The following is a 17884-nucleotide window of genomic DNA, read 5'->3' on the forward strand; positions in this document are numbered from 1 at the left end:
TTTGTGTTACATTTTGAAATGATATAGTTATCATTAACTGTTATCAGAAACGATTATTGTATGTGGGATTAACTTGATAAGCTAATGTTACTAAGATAACACTCCCTTTTTCTTAGTTTACTAAATGAGAAAATGTAAAGACATGGTGTTAGAATAGTGGTCACGTAAAAGTTATTTTTGAGTAAACGAATTATACTTTGTTAAGGCTGAAGAAAATGTGTTGTATCCTTTCACAATCAAACTATTAATTTGTAGAAAATATAAATCGTACATTTATTACTTTTTTATTAAACTATTATCATATTATCATTGTAAATATGTCTTTATTGTTAGAAAATGTGTGATATAGTTTCCTTGAATTTCGCATTAACCTGCTCAATATTTTTGTGTTTATCTGATTGGTATTTCAAATTTTACCTTTGAAAAATGAAGATTCGATTTACTGAAACCCCTTTTAAGGTTACCAAATTACTGATAAGTTTTTGATTTATGTAAAGAGGGTTTTAAAAAGACATAATTTACGTATGGATTCCTTCGGTAAAACAAGAACATAAACTTTATATAAACAGACAAAACTGTCAGTATATGTTTTTTACAAAAATAGTCATAATTCCTCAACTGTTAATACACTTGTATCTACAGCGTTGAAATAATGAAAAATTTTCATGTTATTGATGGCTATCTTTGTGTAAAATGAGGATACTAATTTTGAACCATTTGAAAATGGTGGCAAATTAAAATATGTGATATAAAATTTCACAAACACCATTAGGCCCTAATTCTACCAATAAATTATCAATAGATAGAATTTGAAAAATAAATATGTAGATTTTCTTTATTTTCGTTGTTGACTATTCGAGGCACATCTAATTATAATAATAAACATCTGCCTTAGAGTAATACAATGTTTAATTCTAGTTTATGTAGGCTCTATTATCAACTAACCCCTTTCTTCATCAGCTCTTTCATCAGATCTTTTTTCATCTCTGTGTTAATCAGCTTAACTTTAGTTTCTCTCGAATATTCTGTGAGTTTTTAGTAATGCTAGAGATTGTTGCTCGAGAGGCATGGCGAGCCAGGCCTGCCACATGGCTACATCCCTGTTCTGAACCAAGAGGTCACGTGATTTATATGTGTTTTGGAAAGGAATTCAAAAAAACAATACAAGAAACAATGTACTTTCTGCGATGGATGCACCATTATAGCACATGGCTCTTGGAATATCATGACATAAGATATAAGTAAGCTATTTTGGGCAGTAGTCTTACAAAAAGCACTAAAATAAAATTGTTTAAAGTCATAAAGCTATCGTATATTTAGATATATTTATTTAGTACAGTAAAGGGGGTTTCTGTAGCATCCCTTACATACAGATTCTACTCAACCAATTTGTACGATTTATTTGTCGTTTTAAAGCTTATAACAGGGAGGGCGAATGATAACAACATAGTTATTTGTGTAAACAGTCACTCGCGTTACACATTATATTTTTCCTACAGTTACTATAAAGCATATAAATAATTAGTCTTTCAACACGTTTAGGTTAGGTTAAATCCAAGCGTTGAACGAAATGGGAAAAGCTGCACTAGCTGATCGCAGTAGTTGCCAACTTATTTTCAAGCGTACACATATTATGTGACTAAAAAAGCGTGTGTGTGATTATAAGTGTAATAATGACAGGTTTTTAAGATTTAAAATACATTGCGTCGAAGAAAGAATAGTTGTTTAATACCTAACATCTGTGTTTTGTTTGTTACTTTGAGGTTGTTGATGTTTGGCTTGATCCAAGCTATGAATAAATTTAAGTGGAACTTCATATATACTCCTACATTAACTTATAGTTCGAAAGGTTAAATATTAATAAACATGATATTTTTCCAGTTTCATGATTGGCGAGGACGGAACCATATACGAGGGTCGTGGGTGGACTCAACATCCGTATATGCCTAAAAAATATAAACATTTGGAGGGAGATGCTCTTGTTTTAGGAATAGTAGGACCTTTCAAAGGTAATACAGTATTACGATATTTTAATTTATTCAACAAGCATGTTGTAAATACCCTCCCCACAGCAAACCTGCAGATTAAGCGAATTTAAATGTCCGATTGGATTTTAACTAGCATGTGTTTATAAAAAAATATATTTGTTCTCAATTTAATTACTATTAGGCTTAATGAGTACTTATGTATGCTAGGTATGTATATTATGAAGAAAAAAAATTGGTCTGTTTTGTTAATAGTTTAGGGTAAAATATTTACATTTTATAAATTTGATAAAAGTATCCATAAACAAATAAATTACAACAGCGTTCTATGTCTGCATAAGAATAACATACATATTTTTTATTTACGGTTCTTTTTTTAAATTTCATCTGTAACTTTTATTTCTACAGCAATACTATCTACTCCATAAAACCATATTAACGAAATATTTTTGTAATTTGATACAAAATATTTTTGTTTAAGTTCTACACGATGGCTGTAACACACACACACACACACACACACACATAAACAACGAACAGTGTTTTAACCTTTAGGGACATCATCATAATTAAAAGGTTCCCCTGCAGGGTAATTCACAAAAACGAAACACGAGAACATATTTTAGGCTCTTGTTTGAGGAGTAAGCCCAGAGCCTAGTAGGTCATTTTAAAGGTATATGTTAATTTCATTCAACAAACCTGGTTTGAAAACGAAACATGAGAATATGTTTCGTTGTGAAAGTGTATCTAATTTTATCAGGAGCTTGGAGCTAGTAAACCCTTTTAGTTTTTAGCTACAGGAAAACCCCCATCGTACATGTTTACATTTGGTAGCTCATAATATCCCAGTGAGGACTAAATTAATTGAAAGCTGGAGTTTCAGGTTTCAGTTACCTTAGTATCAACATAAAAAAATATATCTTAATGTATGTGATGGATGAATATTATAACAATTCATTTTAACCACTGATTGCAAAACTGCATGACCTTTATTCAAAAATAACAAGAATTTGTCATTCTATGCACGTCAATCGTACATTTTAGGATATTAAATTCTTGTTAGTTTTCCGTTGGTACTTGAAAACATAAAGATATTTAAACTTATGAAAATAGTAATGCCCGTCCCTTATGATAGAAATAAAAAATGTGGCTGAATACAGTTTTAGGATTAATTTTTTTTTTTTGTACGGAAAGTTATAAAAATGTCAAAAAAGCAAGCTGAATTCAGCTTAGGAAAAGGTCCCAATGTATGACACTAAAAATTCTCTTATAAAAAGAGCGTTAAGCTTAAAATTGTATTATTGATACATATAAATATAACCATAACGAGTAGATTTTTAACTTACAGGACAACATTTTGCTATTAAGAATTTCAAAGTTATTTTTATTCTAATTATTTATTCAATTTTATATTTAAAAAAATATCACAACCACAGTATTATTTTTGTCCGACTAGTTTACATAATTAAATAAAAAATCTATATTCTTTTATAGAACTTTCTTAATTCTGTCGTTTTAGTATTTAGAACTATCGTATCTAGCAATACCATTAGACTTTGTTCTATTAAACTATACTTTTTTGACTATGTTCCAGCAAAAAAACTACCACCAATAATAGAATGTGCAATTGATGATTTGATACGGTATGGCGTAAATAACAAGTATATGAAGAAAAATGTTAAGTTTCATGTGATAGAAAAAAATCAAGAAGAAGATAAAGCTTTATATGAAGTAGAGATACCTAAATATTAAGACGAAACTTCAAATTATAAATGTTTCGGGGTATGTTGTATAAACTGTTGACATACTTGTAAATTACTTAGTATCAAAATCTAATAATTTGAAAATTTTCAAATTATTTATATAAAAGTCCAATTTGTCAGTGAAAGGCAATGCTGGGACTTGCGGGACCAGTGAAGAAAATACAAACAATTTTTTTTTAAACGTTGGTATTCTATACAATTAATTATATCTTTTGACTTCCATGTCATGCATTATCATAAATACGTTAAATCATAATGAAACGGTCATTGAAATTTTCAAAAGAAAAAAAATATTATGATAAACCTCAGGTTATGTTTTATTATACAGGGTGTTCAAAAAAAGGAGGTTATTTACATAGTCATTCCTTGGGTCAAAATCAAGAGAAAATCATGAATACAACTTTTTCCAAAATAGCATCATGTACCAGATATCTGCCTTTTTTTATTTTATACGTAAACATTATTATCTTTGGATTGTCCCAAACGATATATATGAAACTTGGTATGTATGTTAAGGTAGAAGCGACCTATGTTAGGAAAAGGATATCTTGTCCTATTCAAAATTTTAAAAAATGAATGAGTTTTCTGATTTTATGAAAACCATGTCGTCTATATTTTTTGATTTGACATTTTAAATCCCCATCAAATGACACTAAGTTCAAAAAGATTATATTAAAAATAACCGAAAATAATATCATGATTTTTAGTTGTGAAACAAGGCAAACCTGACTAGCTTTTTAACATTCCACCTCATTTGACGACAAAAATCGTAATATTTCAGTTATTTATTATTTTATATTTTTGAACTTGGTGCCGTTAGATAGGACACTTTAAATACCAAGTAGAAGAGTTCTAGACACTTTTTTCATAAAATCAGCCCATAGGCCACCATTTCAAAATTCGAAATTAGAACCAGAATAAATTTTTTCTCACGTGGGACGCTTCTGGCTTAAACATTCATACCTTTCATAAAGATCGGTTGGATAAATCTAAAGATGGAAGTAATAATGTAAAACATACAAAATGGCCGTTACTTGGTTAGTGAAGTGATTTTGGAAAATTTTTTATTCTGATTTTCTTTTTATTTTGACCCTAGGAATCACTACGTAAATTATATCTCTACCGTTTTTGAAACCATGTTTATTTAACACTTCGGCTAAGCTCTGCATCTGACAAATAATTATTCATTACTTTATAGCCTAGCTATTTACTGTATGAGACAAAACGAAGGCAGTAAAGTCAGACAGTACTTGAGACAATTAAATGTCAGAGTGACATTTCCTCATCATCCTTCAAATGAATTCTACTCCAGTTGTTGCGTCACCAATTAGACAAAGTTTTTTACTTAATCAACAGCAGGTATTGTTATATGTTTATTTTCATTATTTTCATCGTTCAGGAAAAATGTTAAAGTAATTTGTTAATCAGTTGAAGGTCCTTAAGTATTTCAAACAAAGAAACTAGTAATAAAAAGGTTAAGCTATAAAAAGTATTTTAATATTTTTTTATATAGAATTTATTCAATCTTAAAACCATTTAACATTCCGAATCTGAGTTTTGAGTCATTTATATACATATGTGCAAAACTTACAAAAGAAACTACAGCTATGTTTCTCATTTTTAAATTTTAAAATTACTAAGTTAATGCAGTAAAAGCAAAGAAACGACTATGACTCCTACCTAATAAAATAAATTTGAGTTCAGATTGATAAAAATAAGACAACATAAAAGGACTAAACTGGGACTTCGATGTTGCCCATATTACGTTGATTTATGTCTAGTATGACAAGGTAGTTCTGTCAGTTATGTTATTTAATTCCATAAAATGTTATTCCTAATATTTTTTGAGTTGCCTAGCATGCTGATTAAAGGTTTTAAAATCCGGTCAACTAAGAAAAAAATTGAAATTTTCAAACATATAAAATTTAAAAGAAAATCTAGTCTTACTAATCAAAAGAATCACATGATTTCATCTTAATCGTAGAAACTTGGTTTTAAACGGTTACATTTCATTCAATATCTACATAATTACAACAAATGTAATTTTTATTCGCACATAAACAATTAAAAGAGCTTTGGCTTTAACGAATGAACCTCATAAATCTACTGAGGCATGAACATATCTCTAACATTTCCTGGTGTTGAGTCCAGAGAAGTGATGTCTTCTGAAATGTGGTTACTGCAGAACACCAGCTTCTGACATTGGCTTACCACCACTTATCCTCCTTGACCACATCGAGAATGGTTTAACACTACAATTTTATACCTTACTGAACTAGCTTTTTAGAGTTCAAAGCATTTAAACCTCGAAAAGAATAAAAAAAAGTCCATAATTAATGTTGACAGAGTTATGAAACGTTATTTTTGGATAAACTGTATTGAAACATTGTCAATATTAGATTTGTTTAGTAATATTATGGATATGACAGATAACGCATACTGCAAATTGCATTGCAGTGAAATAAATAAATAAACACATTCTATCCATAACAGCGGTATTGTTTACAATTTTTGTTAAATAATATTGTTTAACCATTTGGTTAATACTAAAAATCATCGTCAGACCCAAAAACCAATGACAAGTTTCTAATTTATTATATAAAAGTGAAACAATTAATATGGATATGTAGAGTCAATCGTTGTATAAATAAATATTTACAATAACGTTTACTGCAACTTATTTATGAATATTACAAATAATTTATAAGATAAATTTATTTAAACTGCAATAGCATTTGGCGTTATGTATTGTATAATGTAATATGTTAAAGAATAAAAATCTGTTATGTAATAATGCAATGTTACCCAGATTACTTGAAAATAACCCTTTTCTTCCAATCAGCTGGGGGAAAACTATATACCATTGTTATTTAATATGAAATTTATTTATTTAACAGAATAAATAAAATTCAAAAACCAAACAAAATAAAATAATCCTTGCTTATAACCAATAGCGTATAAAATAGCTCAATGAATTACTTATCTCTACATATTTATATACCTTTACATGAGATTTTAATAAAAATAACTCGAAAAGTTTTTAATTTTGTAGCATGAAAGGTTTGAAATTTCATAGCATCGTTAAAGTTATTAAGTTTATTAAGAGAAATTACGAGCAATATTTTTTAATAGTTTAGCTCCATATTTAGGTTAATTAAGGAGACACGCCTCCACTGGAAATTTTTACCTATATTTAAAATGCAAGCCATTAATAGTAATCTTTTTAATTTGTTATAATAAAATACAAGGGAAAAATAATCTCCTGCCCTTGGCGTTGATAAAATATATTGATTTTATCACTTTTATAGTTTTTTGTGGGTTTAAAAAAAATTTGAATAACTTCTCTAAAATTTTTTTAATTATTTCTACACATATCAATTTTAACAATTAATAATAATCAAGTAAAATTATAATATTTTTAATTTTGTTTAGTGTAATTTTAACATTTTCTTTTAAATACTTTTATAAAATCAGTAATATAGCATGTAAATTATTCCCAAAGTTGAGAAGTTGATAAATCTTATAACAATTGGCAAACGTTTTAACACTCTATCTTTATATGGGTCAAAAGTCATTCAAAATCTTGTGTTCGAAAACGGAGAAAACATTATAAGTGGCAAATGGCGTATACAGGAAACAGCTGGTGCATTGCTAGATCATACACCAGCATACTAAAACAACCAAAAAATAGGAAATAATTTTTAAAATGGTTTGAAATTTTACCAAGTTTTTAGAACATGTACATTAAATTAAAATGCAAAAAGAAAACTATTTAATGTGGACCAAAACTGACCATTGGAGGAGGCAAATCCCCTTGATAAAATTTAAACTCATTCAGGTAAAATTCTAAAAATATTGATGAAATATACTCACCCAGTGTATCAGTGTAAGCCACAGAGTACCTAAATAATTTCCAAAACTAATGTTAAAAATTTTACCGTCCTAAAACAGAAAACTTTTACATTAAAACTCCATCTGGGTTCTTTCCAGATCGAAAATAACGTAAAACGAATGAGTCCTTTAAAATACTACACCTGCCAATTTAACGGAAAACTTATTCCCATCATAATTTATATAAATGCAGCAATCTCAAAATACACAATTTCAGCACATTTCGAATTACATAACGATGAACGAATGTAATCCGAATAACGAATGCCCTTAAAATGAGCATAACCTTATGTTTGTTAGTATAACAAAGATAATCAGATTCAAGATCTCCCGTTTCACAACCCGCTAATTGGATAATCCTTCAAACATTCTTCAACAAAACTAAGCCAATCTTCTTTGTTAGTTTAATCACTTTACTTATTTCAGAACGAATGGTAGGATCAGATTTTAACGAACGGATTTGACGGTTCTCGTTATACCACTGGGGTTCGGCGTTATCACGTGGCGACGCTAGCGCTGCGGCGGCGTCGGAACGCAGCGTTTATATGGGAGACGCATACGGAGAGTGGTCAGTCGACGCGGCGCGCCGTACCCGACATGTAGTGTGTGTGTGTTAGTGTGGTGTCACTCGTCGAGTAGGACTTCTTCGATTTTAGGTAAATATTTACTACTTTTGACATGGCAATAAAAACTATTACTTGGGTGTATGTATTAAGACTCACATATATTAATATAGGCTCTCGTTTGAAAGTAGTTTTTAATTATGTTTTTGTAAGTTTAGTATTTTATAATTACAGGTCTTAAAGTACCTGTTTAATGTATGCGGAATGTTAATAATGCATTTGATGCATTTGAGAAAGTTCTTTGGGTGATCATTTAAAATGAATGATACTTTTGGCTATTAGGTAGATATCGTTGTTTTAAACTTAACGCTGTTTCTTGTACTGATTTATGTTTTCATAATGTTGAAATAGTTGACGAAGATTTACATGGAATATATTTATTAAAATAAGTATATTTTTGTTTAGGAAATGTCAGTTTTTGTCAGTCATAATTGAAAACAATTAGGTGCATTTCGCGTATTTAATTTACTTTTTTTGACAATTTATTGACGGAAAAACTATGAAAACTCTTCAAAATAAATGGCTACCTTTGTTAAAATATATTGTTTAGTCGAAGGATCTCTCTAAACCACTAGGAATCTTTTATGGTTTTTAACGATAATTCATAAACTGATCAAAACAGATCTAGAATAGGTTATCAATTAAAACATATTTATATTACAACAGTTTTACTTTAAACATTGAACAATAGTTATAGTTTAAGCAATATATAAAGCTGGTAGTAGCAAAGTGAAATGTTTTAATCTAATTAGACAACAGATAAATAGACAATAATGTAACTTACGTACTATACAAAAATGCGATGCACTTATGAATAAGCAGTTTATTTTTAGCACGCAATTGAGCTCCACCAGTAAGGTAATTCATCGTAACATCTGATTGACCTATGTATGCAACAATATAAAGATCGGATTAAACACTAAACATTTAGATAAACAAACGCATAAATGATTTAAAATTTTAATTTGTTGCCATTTACTATTTCGAATAGAGTAATATTTCGGACCTTTTCCATTAATTCTTTACTACTAGTTTTTAGAGCAATATATTATTAGCAAAGAAGTGGTAGTGAATTAAACTTTGGTTAGCTTAGGCTAAGTTAGTATAGAGTTATAAAAACCTAACCTAACCACATTCAACTAGTGGCAGTGAACTAATGGAAAAGGTACACTATTTGTAATTGTATTAATAACTTAGAATAGTTTATTATATTAACTGGTTAGGTAATATATTTAATTTTTTGTCTTCACAGGGGGACGTCTTTGATGATACTGTATAAAAACCTATTTTTTTATTTATATAAGGATAAATTTCAAGATGAACGAACGATAGATATAGATAGATGTATTTACCTTCAATAAATAAAATATAAAACGTCATAAACACTTGATGATTTGGTTCACATTAAATTGAATTCGTCAACACTAAATTTTTAGTATAACAAACAATATAAACAGTGTCAATAATATATAATTGTATTATTGTAGTAAATGTCAAAATAATCCAAATCCTTATTTTGTATACTAACCCATACACGTTTTTCGGAATAATTAATGAATAGCCGAATAAGGAATGAAAACGTCATATTCAAATACAACCACGTTGCACTTTGTAGGTAAATTTGGAAATATACATATGAGAGAAAAGGTTTCTGACGTTCTAAGGTTTCTCAAAGAAGATGTGGACTGTGAAACCAGAATATATAAAGGATTCTAAGGAACCCTTTTGCGAAAGGGACGAAACTTTATAAAGTGAAAGACGCCATAACGTGCATTGATTAAAAGAAGATTCTTTGATATGCATAATAAATATGTGTAAAAGTAAATAATAAATAATGTAAACTGGGAGTGTTTTTTATGCAATTGTTTTTTTTTTAACTAACGGGGTGCTTGGGGGTAACGGGTTCAATTACCAGTACATCAAGTGAAAATTTTGGGCTTTGAACAGCTTAAAATTGTTTGAGCTACGTTCATACAAAATGCCCTCAGCGTGAATAAATCTAATAAAAGAAGTGTACGAAAATAACAAATCACTTTATTTGATAGACGCTTTAACAAATAGTTGTTCACGTATTGCAATAGTTATTTGTGTACCTAGTGTACGAAGTGGTACTTGACACAAGAGGCACTTTGCACTCTTGTTACACATTATTTGTCCTACAGTTACTATAAAGCATATAAATAATTAGCCTTTCAAACAGTAAACAACACGTTTTAGGTTAGGCTAAATCCAAGCGTTGAACGAAATGCGAAACAACTGCACCAGCTGGTCGTAGCTCGTAGCCGTAGTATCTTTAAGTGTTGCCAACATATTTGCAATCGTATACGGATTACTTCCATTATAAAATCACGCTGTTTTGTGTTGTTTGGGTGGATTACTGGTGTGCGGCAAAAAAAAGAGCGGGACAAAAAAAAAAGCGTGCGGCAAAAGTAAGTAAATTCAGCAATTAGCAACTTTCTGTACTGCAATCAGTGCAAGTAAGCCCAATTTGTCAGGTGACTGTAGGAAAAATATTGAAAGCATTAAATACTCGTACGAATGTTCTCCGTTGCAACTCACAACAATATGTTTTCTGAATGTGTTTAGGTGTCTTATTTACCCTCCAATAACAACAGTTCATCCTTGTATGTCTCAATATTTTTGTTTTGATTTATCTGGTACTGTAGTTGAAAGAAACACTCTGTTGGTGCATTACTATCTAAACATCATATATTCGTTACCTACAAACCTTAAAATAACATATTAAAAAAAACCAATTATTTTTCGTCAGGTCAAAAGTTAAGCCTACAATTACGGTGAAACATTACACGCTGTTGGCGTATTTAATACGTTTGATAGTAGTGCTAGTAGTTCATCTACAATTATTTCCAACCATTGTGTATTTAGCTTTACTAACGTGTATTTTGCCATATATCGTACTATTTTGTTATTTTTGGTGAAAAATCTGCAAGACAGCAAAGTAAAACCGATGCAGGAAAGTAAATTTGACTGCAGTTAAGTAAAAGGAAGAAGTAATATTCTTATTTGCGCCACACTATGATGTTTTTGGCTGTTTTCGTACGTTAATTGGTGGCTGAACGTTACGATTTGCTAGCCATGCCAGCTGTCATCGTCATTTGGAGACGAGCAGGGTTTTACATTCTTAGGGCTGCAAAGTCAGCTGCCCGCTTACTTTCTTAAAACATGAATGCATATTAAATACACAATCAGTATCCATAGCATTGCAATAGTTTTTTTTATTGTCACCACTGCCCATCAACTATTTATTATTATTTTTGCTGATTCCTCAAATTATTCATTCACATAACACTAAAGTTGTAGTTGTGTTGACTATCAGTGTCCATTATTATTGTGGTAAATAGTCGTAATAGGGTATAGTGTGGTGAAAAATAGTGTTCGTACAACGGACCAAAATGGTTTTGCAGCCTCGATGGTTTTAAAAACTATCTCGAGCCGGCAAAACCTCATTTTCAGCCCTAGGTACTAAATATTCCATTACGCGTGCATAATCGTAAGACCCATTGTTACCTGTAGGAAAACGATTTTCTTCTAGCTCTTAATTTCTCTGCATGTAACAGAATACTATCCTTTTATTTTAATTACTTGATATTCCAAATTAATTGTTGTTGTTGTTTTTACATAACAACTTTGTCTAATGCAATTATTATATTTACGTAACTAAATCAAAATTACCAATTAGATTTTGAACGCCAAACGATTGAGTAAATTGAAACCAAGAGTGGTTGAATCGCAAATGGTAATATAACACGAAATACGAGCAGTAACGAAGCGGTTTGTTGGGTTGAGGTCGTATCGTTGTGTTCACAGACCGTAGAGGATCGTGTTCTACTGTCAATTGTAAAGCTGGAGACTTCACTTTACCTGCCTCCAAAGTCCAAAACCAAGCACCACACAAAGTGGTTTAACATAAGTCATATGTACATTAAGCACCCGATAATACTAAACGGTGAAATGAAGGAATTTTCGTTTTAACTAAGTCATAGCTTCTTAAAGGAAATTAAGACTATCATTTATAAAAATTACATTTTTATTTTTATATATTTTTTCAAATAATGTAGATGAGTGGTTTTAGTTCTCGCTTAACAATTAGAAAGTCACCTGTTTGGTCCATAGTAAAGTCGGTAGCTTTTTAATTATTCAAAACTGTACCCAGCGCTCTTTGATCATGCGGCTCATAACAATTGATCCTGGTTAAAAAACAGCTGTTCTTAGTCTGTAAAAAACTACAATAGTATATTTCGTACCTAGGGCCGAAAATTAGGGTTTTTCGGTTCGAGATCGGTTTTTAAGTTCGAGACGCAGTCGATGGAGAGCTGCAAAACCATTTCGGCCAGTCACACGAGCGCTTTTTTCACCACACTATACCCTATAACCACTATTCACCACAATATTAATTCACTCTAATAGCTACAACTTTTATGTGAAATATTTTAAGAAATTTGCGAAAATAATAATAAATAGTTGCAACAACAAAACAGGCCTATTGCAATGCTTGGATTGCTGAATGGGTTCTGCTTGTGTATTTAAATGTTTCCAGTAAATAAGCAAGTAAAACAGCTGGGGGGGCCTAGGGATGTAAAAACCTGCTCGATCCCCAATTGACGATGACAGCTGGCATGGACAGCAATACATAGTTTTTGGACTCCAATAAACGTTTGTAAAACTGCTAAACACATCGTAGTGTGGTGGAAAGAACATAATCTATTCGTGATATAGAAGAATGTACATAATGGATTTATTCATGTATTAATTATTTTAATGCTCAGCTTTAAATTACCTCAGATTGAGCTCATCGTTTTTAAATGAGCTTTCATGTCATCATAAAGAGCGTCCGTGTCTGAAAGAATGGAAACTATTTTTATAAACTATACGAAAGTACTTATAGTTTCATGTACAACATGAGCCATGACAGTTTTGTGTTTATTTGGTATATTTTTGTAGGTAAGCCATAACTATCATTATGTCATTATTAACCTAAATCAGAAAATAAATTTATTGAGAGGCAATTAAAAGTTAACTTTTAGATAAACTAGGTGAGCGTTCCAAACAACACGGACTGCAATACCTGGGAACTATTCAATTTGTTCAAATGGTTTTATTCCAAACTTTGTCGTTAGTATAATTACTTTGTATTATAATTGAGCTTTTGAGAGTACTTATTTACATTTAAATTGCTCGTCGAGGTTGTAGTTTATTTTTGATGTAAAACTTACTACTTTGTATAGTTTTTGTAATTAATGAATATTTTACTCAATATTGTGAATGAACATCGATAACTGTGTTTATTATTTAAGTATAATAATTTAAAACTTTTTGCATAAAGAACAGTCTCTTTATCATTGATGGTATTCAATATTGTTGCGATTTATAATCTACCTTCAATTAACCGTGGGACTTTTAAAACATCAAGATTATATTAAATGCATTTTTAATAGGCCAAACATCTAAGACTAACATTGCCGAGTAGAAAAAAAGAAAAAAATGCACGACAAGATAAGCGCGAAGGCAATAAACGTCCAAAAAGTTTAAATTAGTCAGTTCTAGATGAAGTTGACATTCAATATCAACAGACGTTGTGATGTTTAGAACAGTCGCTCAGCTCCACTGTTGGAGGAGATTTAAAACAACGAACCTTCTGTGCTGGTTTTGATTTTAAAACAACACAGTTATTTTAGTTGTTCAGATTATGTTTTTGACGTTAGGCAACAGTTTTGGTCTTAAGAAATAATATTATGTTTAAGTAGGAAGCTATCTATACTTCTATTTACAATTGTAATAAGTTTGGAATTTTAAATAATTAAACTTCATTGTGGTTTCTAAAAGAAGGCTCCAATATAGAAATAGTTATCCTCACAGAGACGTATTCGTCTTTGTTTTAGTAATATGCGATACCTTGTGGGATGCTCCATACCATCTATCCTGCCATTTCACACAGCTTATTAGTGATGACTGGGACGGATGGCGTCGTCCTGTAATCCAGCTACTAGGAGGTTACGAATTGTGGAAATTTATAGGCATGCACCACGATTACTAGAAAAATACCGGTATGGATCATAAATATAAACAAATGACGTTGTTGGCCCGAATCCTATACTAATATCATTGAACATATGTTTTGGCAGTTCCATTTATGCAATGTTAAATAATGTTTGTTTTCGGGCCAAAAACGTCATTTGTTTATGTTTATGATCCATACCGGTATTTTTCTAGTAATCGTGGCATGCACTGTGTGGATTAACGCACTGATGCACGCATTGATGCACTGTGCTGGTGTGGATTAACGTCCGCACGAGTTATCCTGAAAATTAAACCAATTCGTATATACCAAGGCAAAAATGTGGTTCGGATTTCACTTAAGCTGTAGGTCCCTTAGTTGCCATTATCTGTATGGGCTATTAATTATCAGCTGTGTCTAAGGAATAAGTCGGCCTTAGTCACTAACAAGACTACAAGATCGCGCCACCCATTCTAAACTCATCCCCATTCATACTTGGCTTAAAATACCTACTTTGTTTTGTCGCCATTTCATTAGAAAGTATTAAATTAATTAAGATTAACTTCTTCATGATTGAACTAGTGACCACTGTAACCGCCATGTCTTGTAATATGTTAGTCGGTAACTATATATTTTCATGTTCATACATGTATTATTTTGTAATGAGTCGGAATCAAACAATGCAATGCTTATATTACTTACAGGAGGAGTTATATATAAAAGACTAAAGATATTAAAACGTTAAACTGAGGTTTGTGGTTTGTATGGCTTGGAGTACAAAATACAAAACTGTTAGTATTAGCCTCTTTTATCACACGTTTAGTTCTAGTCAACGTCTATTACAATTCTTTTCTAAAAAAAAATAATTGAGTGAATTTAAAATCTTTAATTACAGAAATTTCATTATTACATCATAACTAAGTAGTTATGTGATTACCACTTTCAGGAGTTATCTTCACTTGTATACCACCATGGTCAGATTTACTTTACTTTTGAAGATTGTGACGTCCAAACCCTACGACCACAATGGAATTACCTGAGTACTGCAAGAGGTCACGCGAGAACTGACAATATAAACATCGTTTGATCGACGTGCCGATATCGACGTAGGAAAACCGTCGCATTTTTCTCTAGATTCTATGTAGCTTGAACTGAACACTATTACTTTTGTCTCAATTTTTCTTGTGGCGTTCCAATACTCTGGGATCTTATACACCCCTCAAGACACAAAATTATTATTTTACCCAATCATAAAAAACGACACTATGTTTTTTTTTACTATTTAGTAACTTATTACTTGAAAAATGATAAAAACGAGTACCTATAACTATAAGCATATAAGAAAAAACCACCAAAAATATATGTTTATGGCATTGACGAAATCTACGTTTCCAGGAAGTTGAGGTTGACAGTGAAATGCAACGAAATTTCCTGCTAGATCATTGATTTAAATTTTTTTTACATTTTCGATATTCTTTGTGTTGTCACATCAGAATTCAAGATGTAGGCTCAATATATATACTTTTCCTACAGTCACCAGAAAAAGTGGCTTCCTTGTACTGTTTATACTACAGAAAGCTGCTAATTGCTGCATATTTATACATTGTCGTACGGTTTATACTTTGGCGCACATCAGGATTTCAAGGAAACAACACAAAACAGCGTGGTTCTATTAAGCACGTAATCCGTGTACGCTTGGAAATAGGTTGGCAACACGATAATAATACTATGAGCAGCTGATTGACTATTATAACTACGATTTAACCTGTCATTTCGTGTTTATAGTTTATGTTCAACTTTTCGATATTTCTGAAATTTTCTTTTAAACGTTTTAAAACATTCCTGCTATCTTAATAAACAAGAACATACCTTTAAAGCATTTTTTTTAGGCACGGAAACCACTGCAAATTACAAAAATATACGTAACTATTTTCTCAAGTCGCGGAGCACATTGCTTGCCGAGGAAAAATAGCGGAGTGATACGGACCGGGGACTACTTTCTCTAGGGCACCTATTTGTGTTGCCAGCTGAACCTCAAAACGTGGTGTATAGTGTTTGAAAGACTTATTATTTATATGCTTTATAGTGACTGTAGGAAAAATATAATGTGTAACACGAGTGCAAAAAGCCTTTGCTGCACTTGAGATCATTCCACGTTAACGTTGCTCTCGAGTGCAGCAAAGTGCCACTTCGCTCACTAGTTACACAAATAACTATATCAAGTCCTGGGTTATAATTTCAAAAAATAAATATAGCTCTATATAGCATTATAGCTTTACAACCACAGGATGGATTAAACCTTAAAACAACAATAAAATAAACAAGATTGCCCAAAAACGGTAATTTTTTTGGAAATTTATTTATTATATTCATAGTTGTCTATCATGATTACATTTGAAAAAAAAGTAGCAATAAATACGTAGATTTGCTCGTGTCAAAGTTTGTTTGGAGGTCTAGATATCCTATACTAATAACGTTAACTCCTAGAACGTAAGTAATCTACAATAATTACTTGTCGTGTTAAACAGTTCAATTTGTGAGGAACCGGAAAAATGTTCAACTGATTAACGTCGAAACCAGGACAAATGCATGAGTTGATTGGGTCCAAGGGTTTAACTGTCCTCTGTAGGAATACATGTTGGAAAAGAAATGCAAGATAAATGAGATCGTAATAAAACTACCTTTAATCACCTCAACTACCTCAACTTCATACTACACTAATCCTTCACTCATAATAGTGTTAAATTACGCACCCAGGTGGCGTCTGCTTCTCAATTGGCAATAATACTATTTTCACCACTCTACGACGTTTTTAGCTGTTTTAAACGATTATTGGAGACCGAAAACTACGTATTGCTGTCCATGCCAGCTGGAATCGTCATTTGGGGACCGAGCAGGTTTTTACATCCCTAGTGCCGAAAATCAGCTGTTCGATTACTTTCTTATAACATGAATGCATATAACACAGACAGTTGGTATCCATAGCATTGCAATAGACTTGTTTTTATTGTCACCGCTGCCTAGCAACTATTTATTATTTTTGCTGATTCTTCAAATTATTTATTCACATAACCTTAAAGTTGTAGTTGTGCATTGCTGTTAGTGTGTATTATTATTGTGGTAAATAGTGGTAATAGGGTATAGTGTGGTGAAAAATAGCTTTCGTAGTCTACCATGGACCGAAATGTTTTTGCAGCTCTCGGTCGCTTTAAGTTCTTGATTTCTCATAAACTTAAAAACTTTTATCTCGAGCCGGAAAACCAAATTTTTGGCCCTAAGTACGAAATATGCTATTACTGTGTTACATTCACTAGGGATTAAGATGTTTCCAACATATCCAAGCTAAACAACTTAATACGAACAGATCGGTGATGTATTAAGCAACTAAGATCCCATTATTGAGTTTAAGTAAAACATCTAAATAACTTGGAGACAAGCAGTTGAATTATGGGGCGAAAACTAAGCCAACGGTGACAGTTGAACAAAAGCTTTGTAATACCCTCCAGCTGGCAGGTATGGGGACCTTGACAACATAAATAATAGGGGCTTGAATAATAAATAATGAAAAGTTGTGAGGAGACATTTTTGTTTATGCATAAAAAAAAA

General features: G+C 31.3%; 1 protein-coding gene across 2 annotated transcripts in view; it reads left to right on the top strand.

Annotated features, from left to right (window-relative positions):
- The first annotated feature begins 8216 nt into the window (after positions 1-8216).
- LOC128987242 (pinopsin-like) overlaps positions 8217-17884 on the top strand; it is a 119536-nt gene continuing 109868 nt past the window's right edge. Inside the window, exon 1 of one of the 2 annotated variants that reach the window (XM_054407993.1) lies at positions 8217-8295. The gene's annotated coding sequence lies outside the window, so the exon portion shown is untranslated. The remainder of the gene's footprint in view (positions 8296-17884) is intronic. The other variant, XM_054407994.1, reaches the window with a different exon arrangement.

The sequence above is a fragment of the Macrosteles quadrilineatus genome, unplaced genomic scaffold (assembly GCF_028750875.1).
Source record: "Macrosteles quadrilineatus isolate MER2022 unplaced genomic scaffold, UCM_ALF_1.0 Scaffold_2__2_contigs__length_208266976, whole genome shotgun sequence".
NCBI classification, from domain to species: Eukaryota; Metazoa; Arthropoda; class Insecta; order Hemiptera; family Cicadellidae; genus Macrosteles; species Macrosteles quadrilineatus.